Source organism: Macrobrachium rosenbergii, chromosome 2 (assembly GCF_040412425.1).
Source record: "Macrobrachium rosenbergii isolate ZJJX-2024 chromosome 2, ASM4041242v1, whole genome shotgun sequence".
Taxonomy (NCBI): domain Eukaryota; kingdom Metazoa; phylum Arthropoda; class Malacostraca; order Decapoda; family Palaemonidae; genus Macrobrachium; species Macrobrachium rosenbergii.
The window spans coordinates 3,990,209-4,013,497 of record NC_089742.1 but is presented as its reverse complement, the minus strand read 5'-3'; the positions used below and the strand labels follow the sequence as shown (position 1 = coordinate 4,013,497).

Here is a 23,289-nt window from a genome sequence, read left to right as displayed (position 1 = left end):
TTTTATTGCAAGTGTAGTTGACTTAAGTATGATTATCAAACATATCATAACATGTTTAAAATGCAAATTTCATATCTAAGCAAGAAAAACCAAACAGGCTGTAGTAAGTTCACTGGTGGAATGGAATGAGTGTATGCATATGTATGTAGGCACACACACATGCATTTATTTTTTGGTCTGTAAAACCAAAACAAATAGAAAATACAGTAAAAATATAAACAAGAATACTGTAGCATAAAATATAAGCAAAACGGTGTAAGTGTGTGTGTTACTGTATTAGGCTTTAATGTAAACATACCTCATTTCTCTCTCTCTCTCTCTCTCTCTCTCTCTCTCTCTCTCTCTCTCTCTCTCTCTCTCTCTCTCTCTCTCCACTGTATACCAGTACGGTACATATCCTTTAATGCAATATCAATTATTGTACCATAAACATAAAAAAAAACACACGAAAGTAAACAAACTCCAGGAAGTTCACAACGTCATCGAATGAATCTGTGGTATTTTTTGCTTTGTCTGATTTACTGTACCATACTTCATGACAAGTTTAGTTGACTCTATGATTATCACACATATTCCAACAGTACACAAGAGAATATTGTATCACTGTTGATGTTTCATCTCCAATTACTGTAAAAATATTTAAAATGCGAATTCCATATGTAGGTAAGACAAAACCAAACTAAACAGGCTACAGCAAGTTTACCCACTCCACAGAATTAGTGAGTACGTTCGTGCTGTCTTTTTTTTTCTCTCTTTGCTTGATTTAATGTACCGTGCTTCATTACAAGTCTGATTATTACACATATCACAACAGTGCACAAGAGATTATTTTATTACCGTTAATATTTCATCTTTAATCACCGTAAAAATGTTTGATATGCAAATTTCATATGTAGGCAAGAGAATGCCAAACAGGTTATAGTAAGTTTACCCACACCTAGGAATAAGTGCGTACATACGTGTTGCTTTTTTTATCTTTTTGCTTTGCTTGATTTAATATACCACATTTCATTATAAGTTTAGCTGATATTAAGTATGATTATCACAGATACCATAACAGCACACAAGTGAATATTTTATCACTTGATACTTTATCTCCGCTCTCTCTCTCTCTCTCTCTCTCTCTCTCTCTCTCTCTCTCTCTCTCTCTCTCTCTCTCTCTCTCTGCACATGGCTGCAATTATCTTTTGGTTTGAAAGAATAAAAATTGAGAAGATACAGTAAAAATATAAACGAGAATACTGTAGCATAAAATGTTAATAAAAAGTGAAGGAGTATGTGTGTTACTGTACTTACAATTCACTGTAAACATACCTCTCTCTCTCTCTCTCTCTCTCTCTCTCTCTCTCTGTACTGTACATATCTTTCAACAAAATATGAATTACTATATCATAGACATAACAACTTGAAACCAAACAAGCTCTATCAAATCAGGTCCACCTAGCCCACTTCGCCCATCCAACACTGCCTATCCCTGCCAAAACCCTTTCCCGGTCAGTCCAAGCGTCAGCGGTGTTACCAACATTGCCAACCATCAGAGGGTGTTTTTTTAATTTTTTTTTATTTATATACACTATATATCTTTGGGGCCCTGATCCCTGGTCCAGATGTGACAGATAATGTCGAGTTCTGGATAATGGCAATCCGGATAATTGAGGGATTACTGTATCTTCCTTCAGAAGAATATGGAAGGGGAGATATGGAGACTGATAACAAAAAACATATTCTTTGCAGAGAATTATGCACATTCAACATCAATATTCAAGATAATTAGTAGATTTGAAAGATAAAGGAAGAAAATTTTTCACAGACATATTAATTTGACTATCTTTGCAATGTCAGATATTATGAAGAGTCTGCAGTGGATACGTTTTTATGGGTCCCATGCAGATGATCCAAAACCAAAACAAGAGAATTAGATAAGAGATATTTTATTTTCATATCCTTTATCTATATGTGATTTCACAAAATTACTTTTGTTGTTGAAACCTTGAATATTGAATGCATCTTTTGTCTTGTGTAGTAAGTCAAATGATGAGGCAGCTCCTCTTTAATTAATTCGATAATACCAGTGAACTATCTTAACCTTTCACTTACTGATGACAAATATAAACTTCATCCAAATTTAAGTCCTTTGCTTACTGATGGCACAAACATCAAAATAAAAAAAGATAAAAAGATTGCACAAAGCAGCAGACAAGATAAAGTACATTTTCAGCAAGTGTTCCTGATATTTTTTTTTTTATATTTATGCAACATTTATATTTATTTATCTAGTATAGTTTTAGGTTTTTATTCTATAATTGCATTATTCATCTTTTTTTTCTGAAAGAGAGAGAGAGAGAGAGAGAGAGAGAGAGAGAGAGAGAGAGAGAGAGAGAGAGAGAGAGAGAGAGAGAGAGAGAGAATGTATATTTTTTACATATGTAACAGGCATGCTTATTTGCTTTACATAGTTTTAGATTTTTATTCTATAATAACATTACTTATCTTTTTTCTGTGTGCAGGAGTCAGCACATGCACACAAAAATGAGAGAGAGAGAGAGAGAGAGAGAGAGAGAGAGAGAGAGAGAGAGAGAGAGAGAGAGAGAGAGAGAGAGAGATTTGTGCATAAGCAAAAATGTATGTTTATTTGTTATGTATTGTTTTAGAATTTTATTCTTTAATTACATCATTCATCTTTTTTTCTTTGGAGAGAGAGAGAGAGAGAGAGAGAGAGAGAGAGAGAGAGAGAGAGAGAGAGAGAGAGAGAGAGGAACGAACACTTAACTGGATGCCAGTTATTTTACAGAAAACTTTATTTTAATTTTTAATTATTTTTTTCATATATTCCTTAGTGTAATTAGAACTTTTGCATTGAAAAACCAACGTAATTTATTTGGGCATATTATGGATTTACAATGACGGTTTTATCACCTAATTTTGGGTCAAATTATTTTTTTGAGATGAATGCAAAATTCTCTACTTGTTATTTCAGATACACAAGTTATTTGGTGGGCGGGGGTGTTATTCCGTTGTGTAGAGAAATCATTCGTCTGTAAAATGAAAGAAAATTGAGTAGTCTACCTTGAAAACTGTCAGAGTTACACGTCTTAAACCAAATAAAGGTATAAACATTCTTTGCAAATATCGCGTGGGTGAATGGCACTTTTCTCACAAAAAATGCAATGCTACTTTGTCATTTATTTTTTCATGTTTTCCTTGCTCTAATTACAGCTTTTGCTTTGTATTAACTAGGTAATTTACCTGGGTGTGCTACAGAAAAAAAGAAGACTTCATCGCAATTAGTTTTTTAGTAAATATTTTTTGGGGGAAGAGCTCAAAATTTTCTTGAACCTCATAATTTCAACTCCTTATTTCACCTACATAATAGTTATTTTGAGGGGATTTTTATGTCATTGTATAGAATAAGTAATCAGCTGCAAAATGAAAGAAAGTTGAATGATCTACCTTGAAAATTGTCAGAGATATGCGTCTTTGAACAAGTAAAAGTATAAACATTTTTACACTTGCCGCTTGAGTCACTGCCACTCCCCACAGACATAATTGCCCCAAGAGTCATAAGCGATAGGGTTAATGAGATACTGTACTATGAGTGTATGTATATGACTGTCTGTCAGTAGCAGACCACTATGCTAAAATACAAATTTTGTTGTTTTGTTTCTGGTGGGTTTTGTGCTAAGGTGGAGAGTGATAGGAAGTCTATGGATCAAACACCGCAGTTTCGTTATTTTAATTGTAATAGATTCGTCACTCGAAAAAGTTTTGCCGAGTTGAATAGTGTGGGGCGGGAGGTGTAGGAGTTCTGCACGTTCTTGGCGGTTTTGTCTATCACTCAAAAAAACTAATGATGGGCCAGTAACTCAGAATTTTTGTAGTAGCTATAAGAAAGCTCCTCAGGAGGATGATGTACAGTTTTCATGGGGTGAGGGTAAACAGGAAGCTTTTCAAAAAGTCAAGGAGGCTTAAATGAGTCCTCCAGTTTTAAAGTTCCCGGATTTTTTCTTGCCATTGACATTAGTGACTAATGCCAGTCAAGAGTGTAAATTGCATCCAATAGCTTTTATAGTAGAAAGTTCAAGACACGAGGGAGTAATGAACGGTTAATGGCGACGGTGGATAAGAAAGCTTTTGCAATGGTGTCTAATTTGATGCATTTCAAGATGCTACTAATGGGGAATAAGGTGGAAGTTTTTATGGATCATAAGCCGTTGTTGGATCTTTTTAATTAACCTGATATGTCTCCTAAGAGGACTAGGTGGTTTTTAACAACTAGGGATTTTGATGCTAAGCTTAAGTACATTGAGGGTAAACATAATGTGGTAACATTAGTTCTTAGTAGGAATTTTGTGGATACAGAGAGTGAACATGTGTGACTGTAACCGGCAAGTGTGTGGATTGGGACATTAGTTTGGAGGAAAAGAAACAAGATGAAGATGGGGTTTTAACAGATGCAGAGGCTTTTTTTGGAGGGGAATTATTGAGAAAGGGTCATAGATTGCCTTACTCAGGTCTGGAATTAGAGGGTAAATTGTTGGTGAGGAAAATAAAATATAAGTTGAGGAGTAGTGAGGATTTTGGTGCCAAAGGAGTTAGCTCCAGTGGTTTTGGAGATAGTACATTGTAAATTTGGTAGTCCACATTTAGGGATTAAGAGGACGTGTCAGAAGGTACGTAATCAATTTTTCTGGAAGAATATGTTTTCTTCGGTGGACACACTTGTGAAGGGATGCTCGGTGTGTAATTCGTGTAAACCGGTGAGGGTTACGTTGTGTAAATTGGGGTCTTTTCTTATCCCTAGTAGACCTCTTCAGAGGGTGCATATGGATCTTCTAACGAACTTTTACGGCTCAGGGTTTGGACATAAGCATTTGCTGGTGATTACAGATGAGTTAACAAGGTTAATGGAGATTTTGCCATTAAAGAATAAGACAGTGGATGAGGTTGCAGTGACATTTTTTAATGGGTATATTTGTAGATATGGGGTCCCTGAGATACTTATCATTGACAATGGAAGAGAATTTATGAAAAGAACACTAGAATGTCCTGCACAAGTTATGGGGATACAGAGAGTAAATATTTTTCCGTATAGGCCAGATGTTAATGGGTTGTGTAAGTGTGCTAAAAGGAAAGTGTTCGAAACTCTTAGAGTTACAGTGGATGGTAATGTTAAGAATTGGGATAGATATGTGTGGTTAGATATGTCATAAATACAGTGGTTAGTGACACGATTGAGGCATTATTTGGTTATCCATTTCGGTGAGCATTGATTTGTTGTCAACATTATCACATTGTGACGATACAGTTAAATCATTAACTGCTACAGCTAAAAAGAGACACTCAAGCCTTATTAGTAATTTGGAGTCAAAGGCTCGAGAAATAGTTGCAAGAAGTAATGCGAAATTGGTTGGCTTAAGAGTTGCAGTTGGGGATAAGGTATTTTTGAAGATTAATGTTAGAAATGACTTGAATTATAACTTGGGTCCAAAATTTTACAGGCCGTTGCAGGTTACAGAAGAGAAAAGGGGAAATAGGTTCGTAGTTTTGAATTAAGACATGGGGTGACGAGATTAACACATTTCTAAGATTAAAAGAACAGTTTAATGTTGGGGGCTAACGAGTATTGAAATGTGGGGTATGTTGACCATGGAGTTTTTCAATCTTTGTTTTTTTTTTTGTGAGGTAAAGTTGTTATTTATGTTTTTTTCTTTCCTTTGCTCACAGATGTGGGGATTTAGTATACTCTTCACCTTCGTAGTGGCTGTGAGTGCAGTAGGCAAGGTTTATTGGCGACCGGGGGGATGGATTTGAAGAGGATCATGATGTTTGGCTCAACCATGATAGGAATGTCATGAGCGTGGAATTTGAGGATCTTGCGTCAGCTAGGACTGAGTTGGAATGTTCTCAGAATAGTGTTGAAACTCTAAAGAAGACACTAGAGGAGGTGAGACTGGAACTCAATATGCCAGATCCGTTAACACATTTGTTTTCAGAAGTTAGAGTTACACCTGACAGAATTCAGAGCACTATTAGAGAGACAATTACATGGTTTCCAGACATGAAGCCGAACGGTACGAAACTTACATGTGGTAGAACCGAGAGACGTAAAAGGGCGGTTCCTTTAGTTGTGGGGACGATGGCATTGGCAGTAGCAGCAATTGGTGGGGTAGCAATGATAAGCCTGACAAAGGTTGAGGTGTTGGAAGCTGAAGTAGCTAATCAGCGGAGAGTTTTGGAAAAGTTAAATGGGAGTAACGTAGTGTTATGTAAGCATTCTGATGATTTGAGGAAGATGTCCAGTGTGTTACAAGTTACGGTTTGGGAGGTTGGAGGTGATTTAGATTTGACAGTTGTTTTCTTTACAGTACATACTACAATTTTAAATATTGAGAAGGAGACCGAATCGTTGCTGGCAGAGATAAAATCTCAAGTGAAAGCTGAAATAGCAGCATTAGAAGGGCGTATTTCTTAAGTTATTTTTACCTTTGGGTGTGTTAGAATAAGTTTTAATGAACGGGGCTTATAAATGGGGGTCCAGTATTATTTTTACTGGTATTCATTTATATAGGTAGTATGTGATAATAAAGATATGTTTATCAGACAGGCGGTTAATAGTAGAGATACCTACCAGCACGAAGGATCCATTTCGTAATTATATCATGTGACCTTTTCCTAGTACATATAATAATAGTGTAGTGATGTTAGATGAACTAGAGGTTACGTATATAATAGGAGACAAGTTTCAGTCAGTAGCCATTGATTATAAGGTTGGGTGTACATTAGTTAATAATAAATATATCTGTAACAATAAGGGATTTGTCTTGAGTGATATTATCTTAAGGGTTGTGAGTTTAAATTGACGGACAGCATGACTGTTACACAATGTGGATTTAGACTGGCCCCTAGTGATTATATGGCAATGCCATTAGAAACAACTTCGGCTATATACTGTCACAGATGCAAGTTGACCAGGCTATGTTTTAACAAGTCGACATTGTTCATCTTGGCGGGGTCTCGGGTGTTCAATGGAGCGTGCAGGATAGTCTCTACTCATTTCTTGGTGATGAAAAGACATATCTACAACTTGCCAGAGAGGATCTTTATGCAACATGTCTGTAATTACCACAGGGCTGTGGAATTACCAGTCCTACCAGAGGTTACAACATTGCCGCCATTGAACCGGATGGAGGACATAGACTATATAGAGTGGATTAGCAGCAATAAGTTCGTCTTACCAGGTTTCTTTGGTACGTTACTGGTAATTATGTTTATCATGGTTGTGACTATTATCCTGAAGTGCGGGCATCTATGCTGCTTCAAGGAGAGGCAGTTCCCACAAGTGCAAATGACAGTGAATCATGAAACCGCACCATAGTTATTGCATAAATGTACTTCAGGTCAAGGGCAACCTGTATGAGGTGGTCGAGCCCTCTTAAATTGCCGCGGGGGCGGGGTTATGTATGACATATGAACTTGTTGGCGAAGTTCAGCTGTTTTGCAGTCGGGAAGTATGTTTTTAATAAGCATGATCTGGTGCATTCTCAGCACTTGTCAGATGATCACCTTTGATTTAGTGGGTGTTTGGGACACGTATCCGAGAATGGAAGTTTCCATCATAGTGGGATTGAAAGGCATGAATTTTTTTGTCTGGTATGAGTCGGATATTTTGGGTTTGTTAAATGAAATTGTGCGGCAGTATGTGCGTTACAAAAACACTAAGTGCAAAGGGCTCGTCTGGAAAATTGTTCATTCTTGGTAAGAATACCGACTGAAGGATCGCATGGGGACACGTTGGGAATCGGAATCCCTGTCGCTGAAAGTGAGGGAAATTACTAATCTTTATGACTTTGCATTACAGATCTGATTGATTTGCAGCGATTAATGCTTGCCTTTATTTGATATTTTTATTGTGTATATTATGAATTATGAACTGTCGTCTAATGGGCATTGTTTTGTCCATTGCAGAATATTTCAAGTTATGTAGAACCTTAATATGTCATATTGGCCCTTGTGGAAATTAGACTGGGGGTGCCAAGTGACTAAGTTTTTTTTTTTTTTTTTTTTTTAGTTCACAGATCACAGACAAACTTATGTGGTGGATGTTGGGTTTGTTTAGTGGGAAGCAGGAGTCAGTTCTTACATATTATGATTTCTCGCAACATTTTTATTTTGCTTTGGGATTAATTGTCTAACATGCATGATTTTTCATTTACCTGTCCTTTGTTAGATTTGCATAATAAATGTCTAATTTTTTGCATTCTGGGGTTTGATTCACACACACTTAGGTTAGGAGGTTTTCAGTTGAGAGAGAGAGAGAGAGAGAGAGAGAGAGAGAGAGAGAGAGAGAGAGAGGGAGAGAGAGAGGAGTGGGAATTTTCTGTTATGAGCTACCAATGTTGCCAACCATTTCCGAGGTAAGTTCTCCTGGCCTTGTATGGGTGAATGCAGGGATAATAGTTGGCAGATAACCTGATATCATATATATATATATATATATATATATATATATATATATATATATATATATATATATATATATATATATATATATATATATATATATATATATATATATATATATACATATATATATATATATATATATATATATATATATATATATATATATATATATATATATACATACATACATATATATATATATATATATATATATATATATATATATATATATATATATATATATATATATATATATATATATATATATATACATACTTTACATAAAAAAATAATCCTAGTTATTTTATTTCATCAAATGTTTCTCAAAAAGAGAGTTTCAAATAAATAATTTTCCAGTTTAGTTTGAATATGTAAGTGCATTGTTTTCTTTTTGCGTTATTTAGGACCTAAATAAAGCAAAATAACATAAGAAATATTTGGATAAGTTTATTTAGAGTTTTGATCAATAATTTTTTTATTAATGAGATGTTTTACAGATAATACCAAAGGTAGTATTTTCAGTATGCTTGATGATATTTTCTCCAGTTTCTAAGACTCTGCGAGTCCCTCGAACTTTTTTTTTTTAAGATAAGAATAAAAATGCATGCATTAAAAAGAATTATTCTCAATATATTTTCCCCTAACGCATTCATGACCAGGTACTTGTGTTATTATTTTGGGCTCTAATGTAGCCTAATGTGGGAGACGGCATTCGGTTCTCAGTGTGTCTTCTGGATCTCGTTTATCCACTACTCTTTTCCAAGGGTCTCTTCTAGTTTTTAGATATTCATCGAGACTAGGAATTACTATTTACATTTGCCGATCACGCGATTACATTGCTTGCCACCAGGGCATAACCTTTTTCCGTGCAATCAAGACTGCATCTCGATTTAGTACGGCCCCCATTTTCTGCAGATGACTTAAACGACCTGTGTTTTGTTTTAGTATATTTTTAGACACTTACTTTTTTAATTCTTAACACATTCCCGATGCAGACACATACTCAAACATTTGTTTTTTTATATGTATATCTTCACTGCCTAAGTTATTGTTGGCAGTTATAATGAAGGCTCGCAAGGAAAAGAAAAACATCAGGAAATTCAACCACAGGATGAAGAGTGATGCATAGTTACCAACTACTTTTTATTTCAGTAATTTTCATATATCGTTTTCTATTCCTCTTAGGACTTCTTTTAAACCTCCAGTCCCTTGTAATACGAAGAAAGTAATCCTTAGTGAACCATTATAATTCTAGTATTGTAATTATCAAATGTTTTTGAAGTTTAATGTTCAGTTCCTATATTATAGAACACTAGGACACGTATTTTTTCACGTAAAGAAAGTGTACAATAAAATAGGAAATGATATAACAAAATACGTAAATTAAAACATAAGTAACTTTATATAATTAAGTTTTTTTTTCTTCTTACCGATAAAGAATTCTTTTGTTCTCCGCTATTAAGACAAAGGAAATCTTTATGCAATGAGATACTCAAGTTTCCTCCATTGGTTTCACATGCATGGTAAAGATTCCGCTGCTCCTTCAGTCGTTACATCGACCTTCAATATCAGCTTGACTAAAATTATGAACACATCGATCACCCTCTTTCTATCTTTTACTCTTCTTTTTTCATTCATGTAAAAGCCTTAATACCAGTATTTCTCCCATGACTTTGATCTTCCAGTGTGTAAGTAGCACATAATTTTGTATTCAGAATCCATCAGCATATGTAAATATCTTATATACCAACTCTGTAAGTACTTAATCACTATCTCTACATAGGAACTAAGGAGAAAATAAAGTTATGAGGTGCATATATATATATATATATATATATATATATATATATATATATATATATATATATATATATATATATATATATATATATATATATATATATATATATATATATATATATATATATATATATATACATATATATATACATATATATATATATATATATATATATATATATATATATATATATATATATATAATATATATATAAATATATTCATCCAACACCACATTGGTCCGTGGCATATAAATATAAAGGAGCGCTCATTCAGAAAAAGGTGAAGGAAAGATAGTAGACCCTGAGCTTTCCTCTTTATTTTAAGATCTGATCACAGTAACAGGTCTTGAAATAAAGACGAAAGCTCAGGGTCTACGATCTTTCCCTTCACCTTTTCCTGCGAGCGCATATGCATACACATACATACTGTACATGCATAACCTATTAGTCTTTTCTCTACCAGATATATATGTATTTGTAATAGCAACAACGACCTCTTAATTCCCAATTTATTCACACTTTTTGAATTTGCTTGTAACTGCAAAACCTTAAATCTAATTGATAAAACAAATATAAAAAGAGGAATATATATAAAAGATGAATATAATTTTAATCCAGCACATACATTCATATATCTTTGGAAGTGAGTTCCGTTTAATAACGATGTAACACAGATATCTTCATCATAGTAGCATTGTGTTTAAATATTTGTTCCCTTTTAGGATGAAATATATACAGAATCTACTGGACACTTTATTTTTTTTACTAAATAAAGATTCATATTTGTAATAAATTGCAGCTATGATTTCTGACCTTTGGATTGGGGTGACCCGGGATTTGTTTTGTGAAGGTTATCTGACTGTCGATCTGGCTGAATTATCTTTTCAATAAGACTCAAGAGGTTTTAATCCACGATATCTTCCTTCCAATTCCCTTTTGATAAGTTATGTTATCTGGCTGGCTTATGATTTACAGATGTTTGCATCGCATTACTAATATTCATAAGTTGCTGTCCTTACGGGAGGAAGATTCTGGGATCAGCCATCATAAGCCAAACAGATAACGTGAACTTTGCAGAAGGCACGAGAAGGCAAATATTGTGGACAATACCTCTTGAATTCTCTTATAAAGACGATAGTCCAGCTAGACCAAGATAAATAACCATCGTTAAATATATCCGAGGTCAACCCTGTAAACCAAGGTCCAGGGCTCATGGCTGTGATCCATTTCCTGTGTGTATGTGTGTGTGTCTGCTTCTATATTCCTATATTTTTATTTACGAAACCTAGTTCAGCTTTTGTATAGTTAAAATTGAAAGATTAATCAAATTTAAACACCAATTGTAGACAGTATAATTGCTTCTTCAGGTACCCCTAAATTTCGTTATCAACAGTATTTCATTCATAAACTTACATGATGATCACTTTAGGAGTGTTTTCAATTATAATGGCCACAATGCCATTAAGGAAATATAGGAGCGGGCTTACTTATATTACCAGTGACTTACATTTTCGTTTACTAATATTACAGTCAAGATATTCTCGCATGATAGAACAACGAAAACATTTGTTACTCGCTTAAAACGTTATTTCAAAACAAATTGAAAGCAACGAGCATAAATGCATCTAACAGAAGCTGCCTGGCTCTGGCTTGATACAGATCATATTGGAAGTGTTTTCTCCTTTTCTTTTTGTAAATAAGAGTGGAATTTTTCCCCTATTTTATTACAGATGCGTTTGCAGACGTGTTCATCAGTAAGTCTGAAATGTTTGGATATTGTATGGTGAACGAGTGAGGGTGAACAGCGATATCATCAATATGAAGATACAGTGTTAGGTAAGGGTTCAGGGAAACTAAATGACCCATTCATGCATTTTCAGTAAACGATCCTTGTAATGACTATGAAACAGGAGGGATGGTAATGCTCAGTTTCTGCATATGAATGCGGGCCATTCGTTATATCTGCCTCATTCAGAGGAGAAGGAGTTTCGAAAATGAATTGTCTGAGCAATATATGTCAAGAAAGATTGGTCGAGAGGGTGAAAATGGCAGTAAAGGAAGAGGGTGCGAATAAAGCGTTTGATAGTTAGTATAGCTGAATACAAGCATAACAGTTAGTTGAGGCGCTTTCCCAATGTTTCTTCTTATAATAAGGCCGGCGAGTATGCTTGAAAAGACCAATAATCAACTCACAAAACAAGAGGAAATGTTGGATACATATAAAATAACACTTGAAATACAACGGAAAAAATATTTGCAGGTATGATTTACAATATACATGGAGTGTAATACATAGAATAATAATGAAAAAAATTATGTGTTCACTATCTTTTTTAAGTGTCTCAGACAAGAAAGTATATTTCAAAGATATCGTTGAGATAAAGTAATAACTTCAATTGCTGAAGTTATTCTCTCCAAAGAGAAGCTGTAATTTTAATTGCTTTGCCAGTGATTGACAAGTGAGATGACACATTTAACTGAAGTATATAACATAAAATAAGTTTGGTAAAATTGTATGTTTTAGCAATAATCTTAATATGAAGCTCTTCAAAGAGCAACCTGTTTACATTCGAATTTCATCGAGGCTAAATGGAGATAAATGATATTTCCCATTAAGTATTTGCAAAATACAAATATTACTCTATACTTCCTAACTTCATAATTTCTGTGGGGGAAAAATTTTTCATCTCCCCTAAACCATCATATAAATACTCTTATATATATGTATGTATATATACATACATATATATATGTCACTGAGTTCATATACGAAAAGTTAATTCTTTAGCAGGTGGCGAGTGCCACCCAAAAACATGAACTCGATAGAGACAGTTATTTTACGGTAATTAAGACACAAGGTAAACAATGTTTTATTTGAACCGAAGTTCACTAGTCTAAAGGCCATTTTTGCCTTGGTAAGGATAAAAGTACGAATAGGTAGATATTCATTTCAGAACCACAGTCGAAGTCCTGCATTATCGTCTCCATTACCACGTTTACAATTTTTTTGCTTGCTACTCGTTCCACTCACTTTGACTTTTAACCTTTTACTTTGCCACTATTTCCTCTGCCATCAGGGAATTTGCGTTTCATAATGTATGATTCTGGTTGCTTCAATAAAACTTTAATCAAAACCTTATTCTTGCCTTGAATTGGATTTTTAAAACCTTTTGAATATAGGTTTATGGAATTCATTACATCAAACAAATTGTTGAAAATCGTAATGAATATAGTTGTGGCTTCGCATTCATTAAAATCACTAAGATCGTTATCCACAAAAAGCTATAGAGATTTTGCCACTGATTCACTCAGTTACGGAGCTGCCAATTTCACATTCATTTTCTTTTTGATCCATTCTATATGCTAGAATCTAAGTTTATTGCCAAAATATAAACCCTCGTTTAACTGCAATCTATGTAATTTCTCTATGTAATTCCATTTAATTAGGTTACCTTCTTTTCTCCAACACTCATCTGGTCAATCGTGTCGCTTAAAAGTTCTCAGGGCCAGGCTAGGCCTTGATCTCCATGGTTTTCTATATTTTAGCTGGATTTTTATTTGGAGGCTCTTTATTTACGCTGTTCCTCTTCTTTAAGAAACCGATTTAAATAGATTTAAAACACTGTCGTATCCTTACAGTAAGCTGTAAATCGTGGCCTTTATTTTCCCTTTTAACGGTTTTTTTTCTGTACCAAGAATACCAAAATTTAGTGGTTTATGACGAACGCGCATTTATTGTGACATAATAACATAAGATATATATTATTTGCATACACGTTTTTTCTTTCTTCAAATAAGAAGAGTATGCATATCATTGGTAACAATAGGTCATCTCTCAGTCCCAGGCTTTGCCCTGGTAAAGGGCGTGGCTCAACTTCACAGGTCTATATATATATACATATATATATATATATATATATATATATATATATATATATATATATATATATATATATATATATATATATATTATGCCCTAAAACAAGGTCAGAGAGGATCATAATCTCCTACATTTCTTTTAAGAACAATGTCATATCATATATCTGTAAGATTCTCCGATACCAATAGCCTGCATGTATATGTATGTATATATATATATATATATATATATATATATATATATATATATATATATATATATATATATATATATATATATATTATGCCCTAAACCAAGGTCAGAGAGGGTCATAATCTCCTTCTACATCTCTTTTAAGAACTATGTCATATCCTATATCTCTAAGATTCTCCGGTATCAATGGCCTGCACTGGGTCAGCACATTCTTTCTCTCCCATCAACTCCTCACTCTTTCTATCAAACAAAGGCTTACTGGATTAAAATGCCGAGATACAAAGCTAGACTTTATTTTTAAAATTAATGAAAGCATTTCAGCAAAAGCTATGGTCAGAAAAAGGAGTCTCTCACACACACAAAAATGGAAGTCATAACTGCAGGAATCTCAGATTCACAATCAATCGAATTAATGATTTTGGACCAACTAATACCAGTGACTAACACCCTGGTCACCAAACAAAACAAAAAGGTCATGAATTACTCCAGACCAAAATAAATATCATATAGTATGTTAAAAAGAACACCACCAGATGTAGGAGATTATGACCCCCTCTGACCTTGTTTTAGTGTATAACACACACACACACACACACACACACACACACACACACACACACACACATATATATATATATATATATATATATATATATATATATATATATATATATATATATATATATATATATATATATATATATATATATATATATATATATATATATATATATATAATGTTTTAGTGAACTATGTGCTGGCCTGTGAAAGGTATATTCGGTGTAGGTGGCATTTTGGTTGACGTTGGAGGTTTCCACAGTTAGATACAGTGAGTATCTGATGCATTCATTTGTGCCTTCTGATCATGGACAAAATAAATGGAGACAATGTGACAGATTGATGGAAGCGTTGTGATCCTTCGAACATTGACGGTGTCGTCACGCTTCCAGGGAAGGGTTGTTAAGTGAGTGTGTGCATGAGTGCACTCTCTAATGGTATGTTATGAGGGGAACATACAATGGCTATTCACTTCGATTTGTGGCTGGGTGTGATTCGCTCTTCGTTCAGTGCTAGAGGATAAGAACAGCCACTGGGAGAAACGTTTATTTGCGGCGATAGGAACTGAGTAAGGTGCTTATATTTTTTCCAGACATTATATGGAATACCCAGGTTGTGTCGCAGTGAAACTCCCCTGTTTCTCCACTGTGCATTTTCCCATTCTGTTCTCCATTATGCATTTTCCTGTTTTAAATATCTTTTCTTTATACACCATTTCAAGTTTTAATATATTATATGTTTCTTTTAATGGGAATTCTGGGTTCGTCCTGTGAGGACGAACATTTTGGAAGTTGTGTTTTTTTAACATATTCTATAACATTTATTTATGTTAATTCGATGGATTGTGAGTCTGAATTTCCTCTAGTTATGATTTCCATTTATATGGGGTGTGAGTCACTTCATTTCATGACCATAGCTTTTGCTGAAATGCTTTCATTATTCCAGTAGGCCTTTGTTTGAGGATAGATTCAGTGATAGGAGTCGGTGAGAGAGAAAGAATGTGCTGACCCAGTGCTGGCCATTGCTAACAGGAGGGGCTCTGGGATGTAAGATGATATGACGCTGTTCTTAAAACAGATGTTGTAGGAGATTATCACCCTAATTGACCTTGTCGAAGGGCATAACACACACACACACACACACACACACACACACACATATATATATATATATATATATATATATATATATATATATATACACACATATACATACACACACACACACTTGCACACACACACACACACACACACACACACACACACACACACACACACATATATATATATATATATATATATATATATATATATATATATATATATGTATGTATGAATGAACAAAATATAAAGCACAAGTAAACACACTGTTTACTTATCCTTTGTTTAAATTCTGCTCTGCAAGATATAAGGAAAATTATTAAATGTTTTAGCTTCTTTGCTGAAATCAATGAATTTTCCACCAAGTATGGAAGTTTCTATCAGTTATATTTTTTATATCCACTGAGAAATCATTTCTCTCAAGTCAGGAAATAAACATTTTAGTTAAATGTTGGTATAGATTTTTTTTTATTAAAAAAAGGTATTTCATGGGATTCGATGGCGTACAGACAAGAGATTAGATATTAGATTAGGGATCAAAATCTGTTTAAAGATTATATCTATCTTTTAAAAAGATTACATTCACCTTTTTAAAAGATCACATTCACCTTTTTACAAGATCACATTCACCTTTTTACTATGGTAAAAAATAAGTTAATACCACTTTACCTTATACAAGTCCCTGCACACCATTACACAACTCCTTTTTCCTCAGTAAAAACACTTGTACCTTGGGCATGTTACAATATATTCTATTTTATATCAGATTCTACCAAGGGAGAATTAAGTATTATTAACAGTTCACAAAACTTATATGTTTGGGAAAATGACCACAATTTTACACTCTTCTATATGGAGAGGGGATGAGAGAGAGAGAGAGAGAGAGAGAGAGAGAGAGAGAGAGAGAGAGAGAGAGAGAGAGAGACCACCCTTTCTTTACCAAATCTCTATCTGAACTAACTTTATTTTACCAATATCTCTTATGAGGTTAAACCAGGGTTGCCAGGTAGGAATTTGTAGAATGTGGTTACCCTAGAAAGAACAGGCATAAACTGAGTTTCTTCCCTGGGGAAAGGAAGGAAAAAACAGATTCTTCCCCTGAAGAGGGAAAAAAGACAAAGGAAATTATTCCCTGGTTCAGAGAATTACATAGGCCCACCTCTTACCTGAATGATTGACAACTTCCTGTTTAAACACTTGTGTAAACACACAGGCCTCTGAACTGGCCATGGTTATCAAACCTGTTGACCCATCTCCCTTTTAACTGATAACATAAGTGGCTTCTAGGATCTCTCTCTCATACCCATACCCTTTCCACCTGAACAAAGCCTACAGGAAGGCACATCTTATCTTATCACCAGCCGACCCTTCTTTGTAGAATCTAAGATTTAGCATTTTCCATAAAACTATTTTCACAGTTATTACAGTCAATATACAACAATCACAAACGAAAAAATATATAAGCATTGCACAAAACCACACATACTACAAAACCACCTGCGTTATAGTTCACAACATATAAAAAATATTGAAAATAACACATCAAAAATACAGAAAACATTATATATATATATATATATATATATATATATATATATATATATATATATATATATATATATATATATATATATATATATATATATATATACACATACACATATACATATACATATACATATACATACATATATATATATATATATATATATATATATATATATATATATATATATATAGCCAACAGTCAAGGGCAAATTCACAATCAGGAGATCCATAAAGACAAGAAGTCTTCAAAGTTCTTTATTTAGAAACGTTTCGTGCAATCCTTTGCACATCATCAGTCTGCAATAAATTATAAAGAGCAGTTAAAACTAGTTAAAATAACAATTATTATACCGACAGTAAAAAATTTTATAAAGTGACATAAAAGCAGAAAAATTTTATGAAAAAATAAAATAAAATAAAAATAAATAAATATATTAAAATTCATCAAGTTTGTGAAGGAAATTTAACTACCCTACAGTACAACGCAAGAGGGAAGAATGGCCAGAAGAAACGTCAATGCCCAGACAACGCCTTAAGCGGGAGAGAGAGAAACCGCAGAAGTGTTACTATTCAAATTAGGGGACAGGTGCTTTCGTATATAATGATTCAAGGGTAGTTAAAAAGGCAGTTTGAGATGTAGCACTGAGAATCGAAAATGTGTTTTTTCAACATGAATTTTACATTTAGTAGCATGTGTTCGAATGCTAGAAAGTTCTGGATTGGATATACGGGAACCTGTGCGATAACTGTGTCCTAAGTGGCTGTAATAGCGGACTTGCAACAGTCTTTTACTGGAACCAACATAAGTACCAAGACATCTTGGGCATTCAAAGTTATAGATAATGCTGGACCGCATAAAATCCTGCAACTTGTCCTTATAGGAGAAAAAATTTCCAACCTTTTTTGGATTTCATAGGAATCAAATTTAATTTTAAAACCTATTCTCTTTCAATGATTTTTTATTTTTGAACGTAATTTGTCCGAGTGGGTAAAGGGAATAACAGCATACATGTTCAATTTAGGAACATTAAAGTTTTCAGAGGAGGGAGACATATATTTGAAAGCATATTATTAATTATTTTCTGGACTAGGAATTGAGGATACGAATTAGCCGAAAAAACTTTGATAAATAATCAATTTCCAAGTGAAAATTGGACCAACTAGAAGTATATTTAAGAGCTCGATGTACCAATGTTGTAATAGAATTTATCTTAAAAGAATAAAAACAAGACCTAAAATAGTTACTGCCCAAGCCTGTAAACGTATTCTTACGATAAACAGAAGTCGTAAAAGGCATGTTGATCTCTGGTACTTTTTACATCCAAAAAGCTAACGAATTTTGTTGTTCAGTCTCAATAGTAAATTTCATATTGGGATGTACAGAATTAATAAAATCAAGAAATTCATGATATTGCCAAGGATAAGTGAATAGGGCAAAAGTGTCATCAACATATCGTTTATATAGAACAGGCTTAAACTGGGCTGGGCAATTATTTAAAAATTCTTCTTCCAAATGACTCATGAAGAAGTTAGCAAACAACGGGCCCAAAGGGAACCCATAGCTACTCCCTCGACCTGCAAGTAGAGAGCATTATTAAAAATAAAAACAGTGTCTTGCACTGCAAGCTCAAGTAATGATTTAAAAGACTTCTGCTAAAACCATGAAATACATCATCAACTCTAAAGATTTTGTCAAGAATAATTTCAATAGTTTCTGAGACCGGGACATTGGTAAACAAAGCTTCAACGTCAAAACTTGTCATAAAAGAGGTCACCGTCTTGTTGGACAATTAGCTGTTGAAATTCGTACCCATTTTTATGGCAAACTGTGATATGGAAAACTCATTTAAAAGAGTTACAATAAATTTGGAGATTTTATAAGTAGGGCTATTATATGCAAACATAATTGGTCTGAGAGGAATATCTTCCTTAAGAATTTTTGGTAGTCCGTAAAGGATGCTAAATGATGAGTGGTAACATATATATATATATATATATATATATATATATATATATATATATATATATATATATATATATATATATATATATATATATATATATATATATATATATATATGAATGTCTTTTTTCCTGTAATACTTCAGTGTAATATGAATATAAGAAGGCCCATAAAACACAATTTAAACATTGAAACCATATATTTCGGGCACTTGCTTCTGTGCCCCTGTTCACTGGTAGAATATGGACAGATGAAATGTTACAAGGGTATATATACAAAACATAAAGGTGTGGCCTTAAGTCTCCGATGGTATGAAGGTGACCATTTCCTAAGAAGGAGGAGAATGACCAATTCCCTAGTGGTTTTTGGCCTCATTAGCTCCCATTTGGCGACGGATCTGGAGGTCGCGTTTCTTGGGCCATCTTCTTCAGGAGCGGTCTGAGGATTAAAGCGTCGATGTTGTCCGATTGCCAATGTCCACCTGACAGGTTCATATTGTTGGTTTGATTGATGATGGCAGATTCCAGCAGCTTTCTTTTGTACGGACAGCTACTTTTGAAAACCAACTGCCCCACTCCAGTTTATGACATGTCCTGTATTTCTGATATGTTAGGAAAATCCCCAAACTCTCCGAAGCGTAACCTACTGATCTTTTGTGCTCTGTTATTCTTTGCGAGAGCGATCTACCTGTCTCGCCTACGTAAATGTCATTACAATTGCTACACGGTATCTTGTAAACTCGGCTTCTTCCCATTTGTTATTTAAGTATACGTTAATGAGCGAACTCTGATGGATTTGGGATAATGGAAAATGAAGGGATTGTTAGACTTGAGTTGTTTAATGGCTTTTTTGGATGTTTTTGTCGTACAGAAGCTTTATTTCATTTTTAAAATCTATTTGTCTGTTGTGAGTGGGACCTCTATAGTATATTTTATTCGCTTTGTTAATAGCCCTCTCGATAATGTGTGGTGGATAGAGCAGTTGCGTTAGGTGTTGGCGGATCGTGTTGAATTCTTTATCTAGGTACTCATTTGAACATATCTTAAGTCCTCTGAGGAATAAGTTGCACCCTACCATGATTTTTACATAGACGTCGTGGTAGCTTAAGAAATGAAAGTAGGAAACAGCGAAGGTGGGTTTTCTATATACTGTAAATGCATATCTGTTCTGTTTTCTTATGATCAGTACATCTAGGAACGGCAGTTTTCCGTCCTTTTCCCATTCCGTTTTAAATTTTATGGTCGGAACTAGCGAATTTAGCCTATTAAAAAATCATTAAGTCCCCAGCTATTGTCCCAGAAAGTAAAGATATCATCTACGTATCTAAGCCAGATCATATTACGGGGTATGATAGATGACAAAAGTTCTGTTTCGAAATATTCCATGTACAAGTTTGCTACAGCCAAATTTTTGTTTGTAAAAATTACCATTGAAAGAAAACACGTCGTTAGTTACACAGAGATCGATAAGTTTTAAAGTTTTATCTATGCCAAGAGGAAAATGGTCTTCACATGGTTGTAACTTCCTCTCTAAGAAAGACAACACGTCGGCAATCGGGACTTTAGTAAATAATGGCTCGACGTCTAGGCTGAGCAATTTGATGTTGTTTGAGGGGATGTTTAAACTATTAAATTTTTGTATAAAATCCTCTGCATGTTTGACGTGGGAGGATGAGAAGGTTCCTAGAAAGGGTGATAACAGGTCTGCGAGCCATTTTGATAATTTGTACATGAAAGAGCCCCTGCTAGATATTATGGGGTGTAAAGGAATCCCATCTTTATGTGTTTTCGGGAGACTGCAAAAAATATGGGAGAGAGGGGTGGATTACCTTGAATGTCTCTAGTAGTTCTATGTCCTTCTTATTGCCCCCTATGGTTCTGACTGATTTGTTAAATTGAGCAGCAATATTTGTTGTGGGATCTTTCGTTAATTTGTCATAGGTCTCTGCATCGTTTAGAAGTTCTTGAACTTTATTGATGTATGTCTCCTTGTCTAAGAGAACTATTTTCCCGTCTTTGTCAGATTTTGTGATGATGATATCCCCCCTTTTCCATAAACTAACTAACGCTTTTTGGAATCTTTTCAGGAGCGAATTTTTTTTTTTATTTTGCTCCAAGACATTTAGCAAAATGCCTTTGAGACATGCCTCTTTCTAGTCATAATTGTTTTTTGCAAAATGTTTATCAAAAGCAACTAGGAAATTAAGATTACTCTCAGGACCAGGTTTTAGAGCGAATGAAACTCCAAGATTTAAAACGGTCTGTTCTTCTGCAGTGAGGGGATGGTTAGAGAGATTCAGCACATTATTGAGAAGGCCAAGATTATTCCATATGCTGTTCCTAATCAGTCTTTTTAATTTGTTGCACAAATTTCTGGAGTGGGACTCACTGCTTTCAATAGCACCTGATAGCACAAAATATGCCTCATGTGCAAACTTGTACATGGAATATTTCGAAACAGAACTTTTGTCGTCTATCAAACCCCGTAATATGATCTGGCTTAGATACGGACATGATATCTTTACTTTCTGGGACAATAGCCAGGGGGGACTTTAATGAATTTTTTAATAGGCTAAATTCGCTAGTTCCGACCATAAAATTTAAAACGGATCGGGAAAAGGACGGAAAACTGCCGTTCCAAGATGTACTGATCATAAGAAAACAGAACAGATATGCATTTACAGTATATAGAAAACCCACCTTCGCTGTTTCCAACATTCATTTCTTTAGCTACCACGACGTCTATGTAAAAATCATGGTAGGGTGCAACTTATTCCTCAGAGGACTTAGGATATGTTCAAATGAGTACCTAGATAAAAAATTCAACACGATCCGCCAACACCTAACGCAACTGCTCTATCCACCACACATTATCGAGAGGGCTATTAACAAAGCGAATAAAATATACTACAGAGGTCCCACTCACAACATACAAATAGATTTCAACAATGAAATAAAGCTTTTGTACGACAAAAACCTCCAAAAAGCCACCGAACAACTCAGGTCTAACAATCCCTTCATTTTCCATTATCCCAAATCCATCGGGAGTTCACTCATTAACGTATACTTAAATAACAAATGGGAAGAAGCCGGAGTTTACAAGATACCGTGTAGCAACTGTAATGACATTTACGTAGGCGAGACAGGTAGATCGCTCTCGCAAAGAATAACAGAGCACAAAAGATCAGTACGTTACACTTCGGAGAGTTTGGGGATTTTCCTATATATCAGAAATACAGGACATGTCATAAACTGGAGTGAGGCGGAGTTGGTTTTCAAAAGTAGCTGTCCGTACAAAAGAAAGATGCTGGAATCTGCTATCATCAATCTAACCAACAATATGAACCTGTCAGGAGAACATTGGAAATCGGACGACATCAACGCTTTAATCCTCAGACCACTCCTGAAGAAGATGGCCCAAGAAACGCGACCTCCAGATCTGTCGCCAAATGGGAGCTAATGAGGCCAAAAACCACTAGGGAATTGGTCATTCTCCTCCTTCTTAGGAAATGGTCACCTTCATACCATCGGAGACTTAAGGCCACACCTTTATGTTTTGTATATATACCCTTGTAACATTTCATCTGTCCATATTCTACCAGTGAACAGGGGCACAGAAGCAAGTGCCCGAAATATATGGTTTCAATCTTTAAATAGTGTTTTATGGGCTTCTTATATTCATATATATATATATATATATATATATATATATATATATATATATATATATATATATATATATATATATATATATATATATATATATATATATATATGTGTGTGT

General features: G+C 34.3%; 1 pseudogene; it reads left to right on the top strand.

Moving 5' to 3' along the window:
• The first annotated feature begins 6,868 nt into the window (after positions 1-6,868).
• Positions 6,869-23,289, top strand: part of LOC136842090 (uncharacterized) — a 34,820-nt pseudogene continuing 18,399 nt past the window's right edge.